The sequence below is a fragment of the Branchiostoma floridae genome, chromosome 4 (genome assembly GCF_000003815.2).
Source record: "Branchiostoma floridae strain S238N-H82 chromosome 4, Bfl_VNyyK, whole genome shotgun sequence".
Lineage (NCBI taxonomy): Eukaryota > Metazoa > Chordata > Leptocardii > Amphioxiformes > Branchiostomatidae > Branchiostoma > Branchiostoma floridae.
Genome location: NC_049982.1, coordinates 10,607,451 through 10,626,141, shown reverse-complemented (window position 1 = coordinate 10,626,141; position 18,691 = coordinate 10,607,451). Strand labels below are relative to the sequence as shown.

The 18,691-nt window shown below is 40.6% G+C and overlaps 1 long non-coding RNA gene across 2 annotated transcripts; it reads left to right on the top strand.

The window, feature by feature from the left end:
* Positions 1-466: 466 nt before the first annotated feature.
* On the top strand, positions 467-1,876 carry LOC118413985. 2 transcript variants are annotated; one of them, XR_004830899.1, is made up of 3 exons: positions 467-523; positions 905-1,021; positions 1,258-1,876. It is a non-coding gene; the product is annotated as an uncharacterized LOC118413985 (long non-coding RNA). The 2 variants fall into 2 exon arrangements; XR_004830898.1 differs by having other exon boundaries at positions 477-1,021.
* The last annotated feature ends 16,815 nt before the right edge of the window (positions 1,877-18,691 follow it).

Below are 18,691 nucleotides of genomic sequence, written 5' to 3'. Positions count from 1 at the left end.
TTTTAATTTTGGACCCGAAAACTATCATTTTTTAACACTTTTTTGATCGAAGCTGCTTGGAAAAAACGAATTTTCCCAGGATAACGGCCTACGTGGTAGAGAAGCTAAATTCTTCATGTTTGTGTAAAATGAAAATAAAAAAATTCCATGTGATAACTTTTTTGCAATCTCCGATGACGTCATTTCTTCGAAATCGCATGAAAAACGCCGCTATTTGGGTCATCAGGCGAAAAAACCGCATCACCGTTGCAGCGGACTAATACAAAAATGGTTTCGCTGGCCGACCAACTACTCCTCGCACAAAAACAATACAACCCACGGGCTTTTCAGAAAATACGACAAATCTATGCTCAGCTATAACGATCACCAAGCCATAGGGAGCAAAAGTTAGGGAGACAACAGCGCACTTCCGGCCTATTACACCACCCTTCCGCCAACTCCGGTCAGATTTGAACTCCGACCCGGAACCTTATAGAGACTGTGGGGAGTATTCTGGTGTGTGCCGCAAATTTCTACGTCCAAGGTAAGTCTATTTATGACTATTTTAAAAACTTTGACCACGATTTTTCCCCCGATAGAATTAAATTATCTATTTGCGGCACCGGAAATACGATAGAACATGTTCTTAGCTTTATTTTGATACCAGATTTATAACATTTACTTTGGTATATACACGGCGGAAATCGCTATTTTCAGTGCTGTTCTTTGGCGGGAAGCCGCGCCGCGGGGCGTGGGAGGGGGGCGTGGCGAACGCAGTGTTATTCACTGGCTCCTCACACGTTTCTTGCATAGAGAATTAAGTTAAGTGCGTACGTACTATGAGGCTAGATGGGATTTAGTTTTCAGAATCCTGTCTGATATCTTTTGGTAAGCCATTTAATTATAACTTTACATTTCTTCTCAGTTATGATGCCAGAGAACCTGTTGTGACTAGTGCCTAGTAGTGGACTTCTCTTCTATCTTCTTCTTCTCTGTACTTCTTCAAATCATACAAGTGACACAGAGGGAAGGAATTGGACAGGTGAGACAATGATTTGCAAGTTTCTTTTTTCTCTGTTGTTGAAAATTGTTATTCAATTTCACAACAATATAAAGGAATTAAAACACTTTCTTCACAATCATGTACATCTATTTAGGTAAAGGAATAGTTCAGTTGTGAATTTTTGTACTATCATTCAGTGTTGCCTGAAGATGTTTTCTTTGTTTTATTATCTTGTATATTATATCTTGCTAATTATTTTTGGTGATTTTACATAGGCACCATGGCCACAAATGGAGATATCCTACAGTTCTGTGGACAACACAAACGACTCAAGGTGAGAGAGAAGATGGAACTGCTCAAGGAAACATTCACATCCATTGACAGCAGGGTGGAAACTAAAGTACTCTGGAGCAGTATTTCACGCCTAGCAGGGAAAAGGAAGAAATTGTCGAAGGATAAAAAGGAACTGAAATCTTTGTTAAATCAGACTTTCAACTCCCCAAAGCAAAACCAAACTCCACAGTCTCGAGCTCCATGGACACCGAGAAAGAAGAAACTTGCAAAGCATCTGGAAGAAGCAAGAAAGGCCAACAAACATTTGAAGAAGAAACTGGGTAGTGCAGAAGAATGGAAGAACAATATGCAGTGTGTGCAAACAGAGCTGGAGACTTTGATCAGTGAATATACAGCTGCTGTGCAAGAATGCGACAAGATCACTGAGGACACAGAAGAAAAAATGAAACTGATGAACAACAACAATGGCGAGCTGGAAAAGTACATCAAGGAAATAGAGAATGCTTTTGACTCTCAATCAAAAAAGTTACAAGACGCAACAGAAAAACTGAGCAAGTGGAATGTAAGGAACTTCAACAAAAGGGAGAAGTCAAAAAAAAAGAGGTGGGCATAAAGAAAGTGTGTATGTAGATGATGTCTATCCAATTTGAAGGTTTTGTCTAATTAATATGCAAATATGCAAATCAGTCATTACATAAGAATTTAAATACAACTGACACTTTGCTGATCATGTAGTGACAGATGTCTGAGGTAACCTGAGAGAGAAATGTAGCCTGAATGTGTAGAGGATACCTGAATATAGTATGTGATATTAACCTAATTAGTATGCAGACATACTAATTTCAATAATTAAATATTGCAAAACACTAATCATATACTAATTAGAATACTTAAGATCATCTATTTGTTAGCTATATTGTGACAGCTGCCAGTTCCATTACTCCGTTTAGAGGTGGGCATAAAGAAAGTGTGTATGTAGATGATGTCTATCCAATTTGATGGTTTTGTCTAATTAATATGCAAATATGCAAATCAGTCATTACATAAGAATTTATTTGCAACTGACACTTTGCTGATCATGTAGTGACAGATGTCTGAGGTAACCTGAGAGAGAAATGTAGCCAGAATGTGTAGAGGATACCTGAATATAGTATGTGATATTAACCTAATTAGTATGCAGACATACTAATTTCAATAATTAACATAATCATTTACTAATTATAGACTAAGTGTACTGTCTACTTGCTGGATTTGGTTAGACAGTTGCATCAACTTGAATGTCTGTTGGTGTTAAGAAAATAAATCATGCTAATGATGCATATAGTGTGTGTGTAGTGTATTGATTTGCTCTAATTACAGGTCCCTCCGGTGCCATTTGGGCCCCATTGAACTAATGATTAAGGTTTTCCACAAAAATACCCAAATTAATTACTTCAAAATTTAATTTCTAGACTTAAGTTCATCCGATTTGAAATCCGAAAACGGCATTTTGTTCGGGGCTGCAAGAGCTATAATTTAAGATAGATTTCACTGTGTTATCACATTAGGAAAAAAATCACCTGTGCTAGCTACTTTCATGTCGAGCAAAACACCGGGAAGCCCGCCCTGGGAATGCCGGGTCCCGAGAAAGTCGTTATTGCAGGATTACAGGAATTAAAGGATTATTGAAATGTATTCCAATCATGTTTGGCTCTTTACTGTTCGCCGATGTAGGTCGCGGTTGAGAGTGTTATTCAGTACAGCTTCGTTGACTGGAGAGGTATAACTGTTACAACATTTTTTACTTTACTACAGAAAACGTTGCATTGCTTCTATCTGCAGAGTAGTTTCTGGTTTTGTAGCTGTAGTCGTAGTATGCATGTTCCTCTCTCATACAAGGGCCACGGTGTCAAATGTGGGTGTCCGTAAGGGAAGTACTAGACGGACTGTGCTATTTCGGCCATACTCAGAATGTGATACACACGTGCACACCTAAAGATGGTCGTATGTATTATCAAATAAGGAGAATGTTATTTAGAATAGTGCGGGTAATAACTTGTATTCTTCTAGAGATATTATCATACAGAAAGATTTAAAGAGATGCAATATCGGCAATGATAGATTCACTATAAAGCTGACTCTATTCTAGTCTTTTTACAAGCTGTGACACACTAAGTTCAGTTCTTTAACATTCCGTGTGTGCCCAGTTAAGCACAATATAATTCCAGACGTCCCTGCCACCACCGCCACTCTTTCGGTTAACATATCCATGTGCAGGTGATGCATTGCCAAAGGTGTGAAATTGGTTGATCTTGGGTCAATAGGTCAATGACCCACAATTTCTATCTTTGCTTTCAACTGACATGTGATCTATGGGCTAGAAAAGGGCGTGTCTCTTTGGACCTGGTGGAACGACTATTGGGATGCGATTGCGACGCTTGAGTCAAACGTGATTGCTGTTACTGGTGACAGTACGCAGCAAGGTGAAAAATATTAATACTAAAAAGATCACATAACGGATGGAGGGATACTCTTTACATGACATTTGATGTCAGGAATATTGTTACATCAAAAAATGTTCAGACCAGCCAAAGGCTGTAAACAATGTTTTGTGCTGTTGTTGATTATAATGGCTGTAGAATTATTTACCATAATTTGCATGCGTCTGTTGGTCTAATCATAGATAGTTTTACAGTATTAGCCAAGTAGCCAGTCTGCCAGATGGTTGGCATGTGAAATTTTGTTCCAAGCTGCATAATGTTCTCCGTAAAGCACATCCGATAGCTCTCTGATGCCCTCTTCACAAAGAAACTAAATATAACCCGAATACGTATAACGTTACAGCAAAACTTTGTCCAAATATGAAAAGACGATGGGACATAGACGATGGGACACTCTCTACAAGTGGGATGATTAACATCAAATTGTAGAGGATTGCCTGCCTCATTAGCGTTTGCACGGAGAGTGAGTTTTGAGTTTGTCGAACTCTGGCCAGCCTTGGCAAAAGGAGACATCACGCACGCTGACAGAGGGTACAATGACCCCTACAGTCTGGGTTTTCCTGGTCCGTGAAGATTCTCAACTAGTTTCAACTTAGCAGTGACAACAAATCAATGACTGCTGTTCTACGTCGTTGTTCTCAAATAATTGGGTCCCCCACCGCTCGATGATGTAGCATCCGGATGAGTTTGCTTGTTTCGACCTGGATTTTTTGTATCCTTTGGATATGGAAAAAAACAGTTACCTGACATATACATTGATGGGTGTTCAGCTCAATCATCCAGTATGTACACTGTAAAAGGCACGGTGTGCATCTACTTTGGAAGTCTTTCAGTTTTCTTTTTTTTTTCTGATACGGCACAAGATGTTGGAAAATAAATGCACATGCCATTTGGCTCGCAAGGTCTGCAAACTAAGATTTCCTGTCACTTGAAGTACAGTTCACAGCTGTGCATTTTCTGTAACGGTAGAGAAGGTCCAACAAATTGTCATGGTGCCCCAACGACCCACTAGAAGGTCAAGGGATAGGTGAGGTGAGGTGAGAGAAGGTCCCACGAGAAATAAGCAAATCTGAATAGATTTACTGGAGACATCAAATATTTCTGTCCCACAGTACAGCTTGCCACAGGAACAGCGTTGGTCATTTTCTGAGCCGAAAGGCCCGGGATCCATGACGCACGTTCTCAACCCAGGTCGGTTGTTTTTCTTGTGTCTTCCAAGGTCTCTTTACGCTCAGAGGGAATACACGTACACTAATAGGTGGCCTTGTTCTCCTGTACAACACAGACATATTGGTTCATTAGCATTACACTTACACATATGGGTATTTAAGTGCAAGGACAAACCAGCAATCAAAAAGTTTCAACACTGTAAAGGCAGTCAAGGGGAATAACAGTCAACTCTCTATCAACAGTCCATTTACTACAGAGAATCCCTACCGACAGTCCTCGTTCTCGTTTTAATTAGTGTTTTTTTCGCATGGAGAATAACTGTGCATTTTGTAAGCAGCATGTGAGAAATTTTCTTTAGCCGAAAACATTTTCACATCAAGGTTTACATTTCAATGTTGATTTGCAGCATACAGACAGTGAACATGAATCCAGTGTACACGATGGAAGCAAACTTGTCAGATATCAACAAATACTCATTAGTTATATTTCAGCCATACATAGTATGGTGAAATATATTATATTCGTAATGTTTCTTTCTTTCTTTCTTTCTCCTGTCAAATCTTTAAAGTGATTCATCTCCGCCGTTCCTGGACCGAATGATCTGAAATTTGGCACAAGGGTAGAGTGGGTCAATACCCTTAGGTGTTTTTCTCATTTTTTTCATATCTGCCTTTAAAATGATTTTATTGAGGTTAAAATGTCATGTTTTGACCAAAACGGTGTATTTTGCCCCACTGTACCCTGGTCTTACAATGGAATGGCCTAAACTTTGGTGTAGATAGGCATTAGATAGTTGGTAAAATGATCCAAGTAAAATTTTTGACATTAAACACTTTAAAATGCTTAATTTCAGCACTTTTCTGAGGGGAAATTGGTTTTCTTTCGGCCTCCTGCCGTGAACTCCAGTGACCCCACACACCTGTGCAGCCTGGGCTTTCGCGAGAGCTAATTGAATTTAAAGAGCCAGCCAATCAGCGCCGAGGAAAACGAATGCTAATTAATATCCATAAGCTGGCTTCCAATGCCGTATATACAGACAGAAACACATGCATATTACAGCCTTACAGTGGCCATACATGTGTGTGTCACCCTTTGCCCGGTTTAAAATTGTAGTTTGCGAGGATTTGGAGTTCAGACAGGGTCATTTGAGCGTTAGCGGACGGTACGCATGCATTGAACGTTAGAATACAAGTCTTTGTCGTTGAATTAACCAACATTCCGCATGGCAATATCAATCATTCTCGGCATAGTTGACTTTGGTAGGGTTAGTTGAGACAATCGAGTAAATGTTACTTGGCGGAAAACACGGGAAAATTTGCCAGTTTGCATTTTTTTCATATCTGCCTATAAAATGATTTTATTGATGTTTAAAGGTTATCTTCTGACCAAAACGGTATATTTTGGCCCACTGTACCTGGTATTACAATGGGATGACCTGGAATTTGGCGTAGATAGGCATTAGATAGTTGGTAAAATGATCCAAGTAAAATTTTTGGCATAAACTACTTTAAAATGCTTAATTTCAGCACTTTTCTGAGGAGAAACTGGTTTTCTTTCGGCCTCCTGCCGTGAACTCCAGTGACCCCACACACCTGCGCAGCCTGGGCTTAAACACGAGTTAATTGAATTTAAAGAGCCAGCCAATCAGCGCCAAGGAAGACGAATGCTAATTAATATCCATAAGCTGGCTTTCCAATGCCGTATATACAGACAGAAACACATGCATATTACAGCCTTACAGTGGCCATACATGTGTGTGTCACCTTTTGCCCGGTTTAAAATTGTAGTTTGCGAGGATTTAGAGTTCAGACAGGGTCATTTGAGAGGTAGCGGACGGTACGCATGCATTGAATGTTAGAATACAAGTCTTTGTCGTTGAATTAATCAACATTCCGCATGGCGATATCAATCATTTTCGGCAGAGTTAACTTTGGTAGGGTTAGTTGAGACATTTGAGAAAATGTTACTTGGCGGAAAACACGGGAAAATTGTCCAGTTCGCGTTTAGTTTTGATACGTAGGTTTGACAGTGGCGAAATTGATTATTTTCTCATCAATATTTCTCGTAATAATTATTTGAACTGTAAATCTAAACAATTGGCTTACATGTGCAATTTTTGTATGAATAAAGATCAATGGGTACTAAAATTATGTGTAACTTATTGCTCTTTGTCTATAGATCAGCATTTTTTCTATAGTGGCCATATGTCTATAGTGGCAACATTTCTCTCACTGTACTGGAAAGAAAAGTGATGTATTTTTTCCCGAGCAAATGTAGGTACTTCTAGTGTTTTTTTTAATACGTAAACTTTGTACATTCAAATTGTAAGTAACTTTAAATTGCCAGAGTTTTAGCCCAATAAAACACTCCCAGTACCAGGGTATCACCACTGACCCCCGAAAAGAAACCCTCGAACAAGGTAGAAACTCCTATCCTCCGGGTCTCGCACGCTACAAGCAGGAAATTATAACACTAAGATTACGCCCGTTGGCTGTTGCATACAAAGTAAAACAATTTAACAGTGGTATGCAGGAGGATATATATACTTAACAAAGAAGGAAATGAAATATATAGATAAAGCCACATCAAGTTAAGTTGTTGGTCCTGGAATTTTTCAGAAAAGAAATACAGTACCTACTCTCCAAGCAGTGGTTAGGCTCTGGCTGTTTTTTAAAACGTTTTTTTAGTCGTTTTTATTGGGCTTTCTATTTTGTCATTTTTCTTGAAGTACGCCAGCCAGTAGGTTTTGACACAGTAAGATATAAAAGAAAATAGAAAGCCCGATAAAAAGACTAAAAAAAAACGTTAAAAAACAGCCGGAGCCTAACCTCAGCTTGGAGAGTACACAGTACCTGCACCTGCTTGATAATTATTAAAGCGCATGCCATACTTGAATAAAAGAAAAGTTCACTGCAATGATAAATGTATCCACATCACTAGAAGCTGATAACGGTACTTAGACGTAGTTATTGTACTGGAAATTGTTGAATGGCTTCATGTAATTTCATGATGAAAATCTTCTGAATGGAAGATGCTGTGTTTTTTTTTCACTTTCGGAAAAATAGGAGCTGCCGCGATTCTAAAAAACAATTAGTTATGCATAGGGGCTCCTGTGGAAGATTATATTCTTCCATATGGGCCCGGGGCATATTGAGCAAGCTCTGTTTTGACCTGGAATCAATTCACAATATTAGTTATCTTTTGGGGATAACTTACAGTCAAAATGTTCCATTATTGCGCAGGGGTGACTTGGAACAGTCCAACGTTGCGTGGGAATGGGTATGGCTGAAATATGCTGTATTTGCACCCAAGCAAATGTCGGCCTTTCTAGTTCAATACCACCTCTTGTCCAATTGCTTGATTGAGACAATGACAGAAGCTGATTACCAAGCTGTTTCGAATTCTGATTGAATAGAGCAAGGCTACTTCTCTCTGATGTCGTCTTTGGTTACAGCTGCAGATGAAAACCTCTTCTTTTGTATAACGAGTTGTTCTGTGATACGAGCAAACGATCTGCTCCATAGAGAGAGGTATTTGTTAAACAAGAATGATATACATTGCCTTTGCCACACACTTTTCGTGAGTCTGGGAGTCCCCTTCACAACAGGGAGTGTGACATGCTTTACAGTCTGCTTCAATCAGGGGCATTGCGTCGCAACGCTTTTTGCTTCAACCAACTTGCCTTCACCCACTAAACTCCGCGCAAATCATAAACAATAAATGCCACAACAGATTTCTTACCATGTTCCTTTTTCTTCCGTGGAGAGCAACTTTTTTTTAAAAGTATAGACGCCTTGATCAGATCACGTATTGTCTATCCTATTTCCACATTATTGCTTGGTGGCTGCCAAGTATTGTCCGGCCCACGCCCTTCTGTTTTTGACGTATCAGCCAATTTTCCATCCGATGAGTTGGGGTAGGAAAGGTGCCTGTAGGTTAATACCATAATCCCTATCCATATTTTTCATTATCCTCCCGTGAGTCTCTATGGGATAGACGTATGGCGTTTCGTGACGTTTTGATGAAGCACATCATTGTTTTATTAAATTACGAATCTTGTGGCTAGGACAATGACATGTCCAACAATAATGGAAATCTATGTCTTATGTCTGCGATGCTCATATAAGTCTACCATACACTTCTCTAACTTTGAGCCTTTGTTCCTAATTTCCGAGCGAGGTCTTGGCTATCTTGTTATCCTGTGTGTTGCATCTTACTGTAATAAGATATGGTTCCACAAAACTACTGGCACTACTACTGATGCTGTGTAGCAACGCAGAGACAAAAAGAGGATAACAAACGTATCTTTGATATGTTGTCGATATATCACATCGATGCGAAGCTGTGCGTGTATGAAGCCAGGGTAAAGTGCAAAGACAACAAATAGACATATCGCACAGGAGCTGTTCTTTAGTAGAGAAGAAATCAGACTGTCTGCCATTTCAATATTGTAGCACTGTATGGGACCGGAGGTAAAAGAGGCATTGACGAACTCTAAAAGCTGTAAAATAGGGCGGACAGGGTAGTTTTAGGGTGCGACCTCATGCTTCGAGCGAAACTGTCCCTCACTAGGCTGGACTTTTGTAGCACAACACCACAAAATGTTCAAGGCACGTAATGGCATATCTTTTCCACACATTTCCCAATTATTCAAAACACTACCAACAACAAACGGCACAGTGCATAGTACATTCAACTAACAAAAGCGTGCTTGAAGTATAGTATCGATCAAGCTTTTCCAACTCAACTCAATTTGACTCAACTCCTTCTAATCTCACAATAACAACATCAAACTCTTCTTTTCAAACAACCGACGACAGGGAATACCAAATTGATTGAACAATTATTCATTATATAGTTTTGTCGCATCTAACATAGGTTGGAAATTTCATTCTCATTGCGTTCTTTTTGTATTTCCAAGTCACAATATGTTAACGCTACACTTAATGGAAAGATTTTATGCATTTGTCATTCCTAAGTTGTTTTTGTTTTGTATTAGTAGCGAATTTGCGTTAATGGTTTGTTGTTTTTGTACCTTTGATTTTATTTGAAGTTAATGTGCAATGTCTGGGGTTTCTCCCAAGGGCACTTGGAAAAGTACTAGACTAAGTATAGGCGACGTGTTCCTCCTGTGGAAATTGATAAATAAAAAAATAAGAATCATAGTCATGATCATAGATGTTTACGTAGCTAGTTCATCAGACTATATGTCAACTAATTACACTGTTGCAACGATGGTGTACTATGGGAAACATGCATTGCATATTGGGCATCGAAAGACATACAAGCGTTTAGTTTTTGTCATTCAGTCATAGTTGTAGCTGTTTCCCCTAACTTATAGATACGCATACCTCGTAAGTTTTATTCGATATTCATTAGGTATTGATCCTGACAACACAAGACATCAAAGCTTCCCATCGCATCTTTACTTACACCAACATACTCCCTCGAGTCTCCGTAAAAGGTGATTAACTCTATTTCAGATACATATTGATTGTGAGCATTCCGCACGGGGAAACTGCTTTGTAGCCGGGGGCTGTGTTGGGGTGACCTAGATCTGGCACAAAGGGAGTCTAAATTATACCATATTGCCGCACCCAAATTAACGTCCATGTTAAGTAGGCACTCTCATCGGTTCCAAACAGCCTTGCCATTAGATATTCTATTAGAGGCAATCATATATGGCGATCTTGTCTCTTAGGTTCCACTTCTTTAAAGGCATTGTAATTAGAAAGCGCCTGGCAGCTACATATCAAGTCGGAGTAATGTGTCGGGTGGGAATGGCCGGTGCTTCAAAGACCCGTGATTGATAATGATAGGTGATCCAGGAGATCATGCCGACTCAGCAAAACTTTTGCTGTAGTCAGCAAAAGTCGTAACTCAGATAAACAGAAGGCGTGAACGATGCACAGGTCAGTCTTTAAACTGCGCGCCGCCACATAACCTCGTATGGCGGAAATTTCGTTTCTCTGAAGACGGCTCGAAGGGATTGTAGAAGTAAAAGCTCGTATTTCTGCATCGTTCTTCTTCAAAGGTTAAGTCTGGGCCACTGTACAGATATGTATAACGGGATTTGATACATCCACACACTTATACAAGCGAAGATTGGATAACTGGGGATAAAGTGTCCGGATGTTGGTGCTTGTTAGTAAGACTAGTTCCATAATCTGAAATCCCAAACAGTTACAGAGTAATTATGTCCATCCATATTACCTTATCTATCAAATCTGAAATGAGAAAACCATCAATGGCGGAAATTTGGCGCCTCACATGAATAAACCAACAGATTTCTGCGGAAATTGGCGCCATGGCTTATTTGATAAGTAGTAAAAAGTGCCTTCACGGAAACAAGGCCGAGATTCGGTACTTGCACATCGGGCTTTACGCCGGCTAAAAGCCATAAACCGCTCCCGAATGAGAACAGCGTTATAATCGTAAAACGTAAAGAGGATATTGCAGGCAATGCGCCATCATTATTCCATCAGCCGAATAATTGTTGACACAAACTGTGAAGTTGGTTGGTGATGATAGAACCATAAAAGTTATGCATAGGGTATGGGACAAGCCTGGTCATTGCACACACAGATGGCCATGGCGTACTATAGGGAACAGTTAAGTTGGTATGGCAGTCATTAGCTGAAGAAATTGTGGGAGGAGAGGGAATTGTACAGATGCATGTCTCGTGCACGTGATACGACCAATGAGCTGTCGACCAGCGAGGACTCACTGGAGAAGGGGACATCCTTGTTTTCGTGTTTTCATGTTTTACCTCCGAGAAAACGGAGATATTGTGATCAGTTATTATGTTTGTTTGTTTGTCCTGGTGTGCGTTCGTATTTAACCCGTGTAAATGTCATCTGTATACTCCAATTTGATCGGTATATTTGAATAACTTTTTACAGCTATCAGTTATGGAAGTGACAAAGGTTTTACAGTTTCAACGCAACCGTAAAACTTTTAATTTCAAACCCAAGAACATACATGGTATTTCACATTCCATTAGATCTGAGATTGAAAATGCATTTCCATTAAAAGGCGAAGCAGTCATCCTCAAAACGAATAATTTTTCTTCTACCATTAACCGTCAGCTAAAAGCCTTATGTGGACACAATATTACAGGCTAGTGGCTGATAAACTTCAACCAACGCGTACAGTAGAGGGAGTTGCAGCTTTAAGTTTATGGGATTGTTCGTCGGAAGTTTCAATAGAGCGGAAACGCTATGAATTCACATTTCAAAGGAGCAGTCTAGCCTTCCATTACAGCTCACATTGAAAAATCCATTTCCGAGTTAACTGATACCGTCTCCTGTAAAAAAACAACTTGGAACCGTTTCCCTATAACAAATGAAAAGTGTTCATTACTAAAACATTTCTATGGTTTATAGCGCTGTAAAACTACCGCGAGTGCCTCTAAAACATCAAAGACGGATTCGCTGACACAAGTGGACATGGATTGACGTGAAGTTCAGATGAAAGGGGCTGAAAACAGTTGGAAGATGGCATGGGCGATACGGGGCGTTATCAGAAGCCCATATCATCCACTCTGCACCAAAGTCAATAAACCCGATGGGCATCTTGACGACCAGGGAATGATGAAAGGCATTGGCTGTGTTACGGACCTCCTGGCGTTACACTATAGTCACATCAGGTCTCTTATTGTCGTGCCATTCAGTATAACATAACCGGGCCAATAGAGACATTCCAGCGGTCATACAGGTATACCTGAACTGCATATTTGATAACTTCTACTGGCGGCCAACGCCTAAACCTACGTACCAACATTCACAAGTCATACATCAGTGCCCACGGTGATGATTCCAATGTTTCTTCACGTAATCTCGAACCAGATCCACGGTGCGTAATGTATAGTATCAAACTTCCCGTAGGTGCCCGTTTGACTCCCTTGGCCGGCTACACTCCTTGGCCTGCTTTGATACTATCTTATGGCACCGTAGGACCTGCTTGGAGATTACTTCACGGTCCACAAGGACCGAGCGTTAAAGTGTGACGTATCTTTTTCCATTCTACCTTTAGGTCTACGTTCACGTCAATGAGAAGAAGTGGGGTGCGAAGCAGAACGCACAAATCGAGTAATGAAGAGATCAACACACTTGAAAGTAAATGCCTGTCTCTGGGGTTAATGGCCATTGCGATCAGCAAGTCTCACTGACAGGAGTAAAAGCCAAAATGACTTGAAACGGGTTTGACGTCAGCGAAAATGCTGTCGGAGAACCAAAGTATAGTTTCTGGTGATCTGCTGATCTGTCATTAACTCTTTGGGTCACCCTCTTACCATATTTAGGCCTTACTCTAGTATGACTGTAGCTTGACCTGATTTCTTTTCGGCCACAATGTTCCCCACAATTAGGAAAAACGCAATGTAAGGGAAAATCAATGAGAAGAATAGATAGTTACTTATGTTGATTAGCATGGCCTAGCCTGCATTTGCCACAAAATGTGCGAATGGAAAGTAAAGATAAGAGCAAAATGTTGCTGAAAATGATGACGAAGGCAAGCCTCCGAGCTAAACGTAAATGAAATTATCTGCGGTACATCCGGCGTTATTTTAAGTACCATTAACGTGGAAAGGCATAAACCTCGTGAGAATACTTTTATGATGATCTATGGTTGACGAACTGTAAATAGGATGGCAAGAACTTACAAGTTGAGTTAGGCACCTACAAATCATGAAATTGCAACTTCTTTTTGCACAATTTCAAGTCAGAAATCTGTTAGAATGGGCCCATAGGTCATCCTGTGTGACACTGCAGCTTGAACTCAGAAAGAGGTGGTTGACCGAGAATCACCCTGTCCGCGCACAAAGGTCTAGATTTGTTCCGAAACTTCTTGTATACTGGAGCAATAAGCACGGAGTATGAATGACGTCGCAGAATAGAAGACAGACGTATCCAGCAGACAGATGTAATGCAACTGACTCATTATGTAACACCAAATCCTCTTGGAAAGAGCAGATATCTGACTTAAAACCCATGTAAGGCCCTCAACAAGATGCCAAGACATAATTTTCCATACACTAGGAATCACGTTGTTAATTACATCTAGTGTTGCAAGTTATGGCTGATATGACTACAGCAGAAATGGAACCGCAACTCGATTACAGTTCTTTTTAGCATCTGTGCCTCTACGTACGATGATCGGATGAGAGGATGATGCTCTCAAGTTCAATCTTCAGTTTTACGGTTTTCCCTGCCGTCTCTGATGCCCTTTTGAAACTGGAGATAATGGTGACAGTAGTGTCTAAGAATCGACAATCACTGCCTACTTCCAAACGTTCAAAGTAACTAGTTATCTGGTCGAGGAAAAGATCATGGCCATTTCATCAAAGTTGTGCTTAGTCGTAAGATGCTTACATTCTGCTGAGCGTGGGCGATCGTTTACTGCCAATCTTAGGTCATCGGTATAAAAAAAAAGTAAGACAAATGGTCAGGGCTTCTTTACTCTTCTTGCAGCATGAATCAGTCATGTCTAATCAGCAAGGCTTGATAGAATCCTGGACAGTTATATGCCCGGTGCGGCCTCCACTGGAGCATTGGAAGATGATTTGTTGTTGTTGAAGATTGGGGATTATCTGGAATACCGACGGACTGGCAGTAAATAACATCGCCTCGCATTACCCCCTTGACACTTAAACCAGATACCTGATGAGTTTTGCAGTTTTCGCGGGAGGTTCATCAAGTGAACTGGTGTCTCAGACACATGCTTCCGTAAATCTCAGCATTACAGAAGTCATAAATCTTACTTTAAACAGGTTAGTCTTATCTCCAACTCTCGGGACGAATTACGCACATGACACCAGTCACCCCAACATAAAATCTGTGGATAATAGCATTTGAAGTTACTCGGTTGGACCGCAATATGAACTTTGCGGATAAAAGGATTTAGTGAAGGTTGGCGATGCCGCCAAAATTTGATAGGTGGCGCCATGCCGTATCTACATGCCTTAAATGCCAGACTAGTAGATAGTTGCCAGAATGTTTCCGTGCCATTGCAGCCGCAAATCATACCCTGGGTACAGATGATAATTCATAAATTTGCAACAAATGGGATGATCCTACCACTCGATTGCTCATAAAACTGTTAAACTTGTATTGAATTTCTGCCAGTTGGGATTTGTATTCTGCCTGCAGCGATGTTTTCAGTGCTTCGGGTACAACACTTTGTCTCCATAAGACTTCACGGCGCCTCCATTCCCACTCGCTTTGCCAAACATCAGACTTCCCCGCCTACATAGTGGTGAGACTGAGTTCAGCTTCTCACCTCGTAGCCAATCAGAGATGACCTGGCTGTAAAGCAGCCCCCTTTCGTGGTGCTGTTGGCATCTTGATTTCTTTCCCTGACTTACAGATATATGCCGTCCCGTTGTTGCCAGCGTCGATAATCGGGAAGTGTTGAAATAAAAGCAAAAGACATGGAGCTCGAGGCTGTTTGAATACGGTTGGTTGGTGTGTAGATGTCATCAAAGAAAAGTTGTCCAAGATTTGAAATCAGTCAAGAAATTGATGATCCAAAGCACATATCTAGTGTAACTTCATTAGCTCATTTATAGTCTATTAATCGATTATATGCCGTTGATTATCGATAGTCAACAGCGTCATAGACGTACGCAATGATAATGCTCTGTCCTAGCGTATGAATGGTGAAGTATGACGAATCAACCTTATTCTTGACCAACATTTGGTTATTATTCCTGTTCCTACACAACTTTGATACTTTCTGCAGACCTGATTCCTGCTGGTACACGTAGCAGACCTTACACCTAACTTTTACTGCCCCGGGCATGTAGGGAAGATCGGCGTGTTGAGTAACGCAGTCGGATCGACGGGGGAATTACAACTCCTATGCGTGTGACGGGATGATAATGGAATTTATACGGACCCGAGATTATGTGTCAAATGGTCGCACTTTTCGGCCTCATCGGCCCGTAACACCTCCAAATGACACATGGAGTAACCTGTTAAGCCTTTGGAGGGATGGACGTGAATAATGTAGTGTTCAGAGTTAGTTATGATCAGATGCTGAAGCACAGCGAGATGACAGCACCCCAAGAAATGTAGCTACCCCAGTACCAGGGCTCTAGCCAGCTCGACATTTTTTTCCGTCAGCAAATTCCCATTGTCGCGAAAACACTATTCCAGGAGTTAGAGAGACTGAACTGAGACATTAAAAAACGGGTTTTAATGAAATTATCGTATGCGAAAGGGCACCGACACACATTATCAACAATCAGAACAATAGCAAAACAAACAGTATGTGGCTTAAAATTACGGCCGTGGACGGCGTCCCCAAGCAGCCTGTAGCTTCCACCAAGGAGCTTTTATCAGATTTTTGTCCATCAAAGTTGACTTGTCCATCAAAGTTGACGGATTGGTTTTAGAATTTTTCTGGGCCAGTACGTACCAGTCAGTACAGAAAGAGCGCCCGCGAGGCCGTGCGTTTGCCTTTCCACAGCCCACACGACAAGACCCTATATCCTAGTATCATCCTTTGACAATTTCAACCATGCCTAGATGACGGCCCGTGACATTTTGTACCGACATAATGTATACTTAATGGTATGTGTGAACTGTTGCAATCCCTTTATCTGTTCTATTTCCTACCTGTCCTGTAATTTAGGTAATGGTAGCTCGTGAACCGACCTTTGCCGAGGCTAGGTATGGTAATAGTAACCTCCCGTGAAAAGCTCAATCTCCTTGCAAATCGGTTTCTTTCATAGCCACTGTTTACTGCTGCCCTCTATCAAAAAATACAGTTTCTAAGTTAAGCACATATTTGAGGATCTGGGCCAATAACCTTATGTACATTTAGTGTCATCCAATGAATGTTGCATTGCCAAAAAAACGTGGGATGGCAACCGAAGGCATCTAATAGATCACATTATTGCTATTTTTTGTCAGAAGCTGATTGAAATGTTGTGTCATGAAGTTCACGTTATTTCGAACATTGAAACTTGCCATGATACAAAAATCGGTCTGCCTTCGAGCTCTGTACTATGGACAGATATGAACGGTGCCATTCAAATGTAGTTTCACGGGCCTTCAGATCGGTTGACAGTTCCCAGATCCTCAGATCCTTATTTCATTGCAAAGAGGCCCCAAACCGTCCGTTTTACAAATATATGGAAGCTTACATTAACTCATGCCTGGGTACGGACCAGCGAGGGTGGACTCTCCATCTATCAACGGCAAGATGTATTGATATGTATAGAAGATATACTCAACATAATCGACTACCTGATCTATGTGCACATGTGCCTCATCAATCCATGGTGGTCTTGGATACACAGGTACCTTGGTACCATGGTGGAATGTCAGGTGTATATGTATCTCATTTTCTGGCTCTGGTTGTATTTTATTTGGTTGAAACCTTAATGAAATTTTAAGCATGGTTTTTGAAGGTGCCAGCTGATATTTAATGACCTTTTACTAAAATCGTGGCGTCATCCGTATGCCATTGCTGGATTAGGTCAATAAATTCCAAAGACTTTTTTTTTTAACATTTTATTCATAAATCAAAATAAATAAGTTACAACAACAGTGAACCATCCATCCACAAGTATGAAATAATAAAAGTAATACATCAAATAAGTAAGAAATAATATAGTAACTTCAAGAGCATAACGTTCCCCATTTGCCCCGGTGTTTCAGCAGTTTTCCCCTCCTTGTTGCAATAGAATATTCAACTTTGTGGAAGAAATTAATATAATTTAGAAAAGAATGAAAGTTCACATGATTGGCCTTTCTACTTTTATAGATACACATTTTGGCTAGTAAATAACAAGATTGCCTATTTTGGGGGCGTCTAAATGCAAATTACCAAAAATAACATTAAAGGCATTGAGGTGAAGTTTTGACCCTATCTTCTGTTGAAACCAATTTTGAATGTTTTGCAAAAAGGAAACTAAATGAGGACAATCCCAAAAGACATGTTGGTACGTTTCTTCTTCTGCGTGGCAAAAGGAACATAGTGGACTGTCTATAAATTTCCAAATGTACAATAACCAGGCGCGGATTTAGGGGGGGGGCGCACCCGGCGCGCGCCCCCCCTTTGGCTGGACCCCAAAAAAAAATTCAGCTGGACCACCAAAAAAAAGGAATTCCACAAAGAAATCCAGAAAATCAGCGAAAGTTGCAGCGGAGCGGCGACAATACAAAGCCGCTAACCAACAATGCCAAGGCGCACTCTTCCCGCTTTTACTTCCTCATTGTGTCGGTCTTTGCGGGCATAGCCAGAATGTTCCGTAACCAGAACGTTGGCAATACTCCCGCCCTCCTTCGGAACTCGCTTATGTTCCATCTGACTCTAATATTGTTATTATATTTGTTATTTTGGTACCCTATTAGCCCATGTGGACTGAGCGACGCAAGATACAATATTAAACATTCATTCATTCATACTGTGACGGTAAATGTCAGGAGTAAAAATGTGTCAAACTTACGATATTACTCCGCTAAGGGACTTGACGTTATTTACCGGGGGGAGGGCTGATGCAAAATGGGTCAGGTAAAAAAACGGCGATCTTTTCCACTACACATGTACGATATTTACACAAAAGAAACTAAATTAATGTTCTACTTGGAAGAGACTTGGGTACATTTTAGCGATATCGTGACGAAAACCGCTTCAATACTGCTGTAATCATTCCAAAACGGGACTTATTTCGGCCAACCAACAAACTTGCCGAAAAATTTTCGCGCCATCATATGCATGATTACGCTATATGCACGCAGCAGAGAGCCCGCTGTCA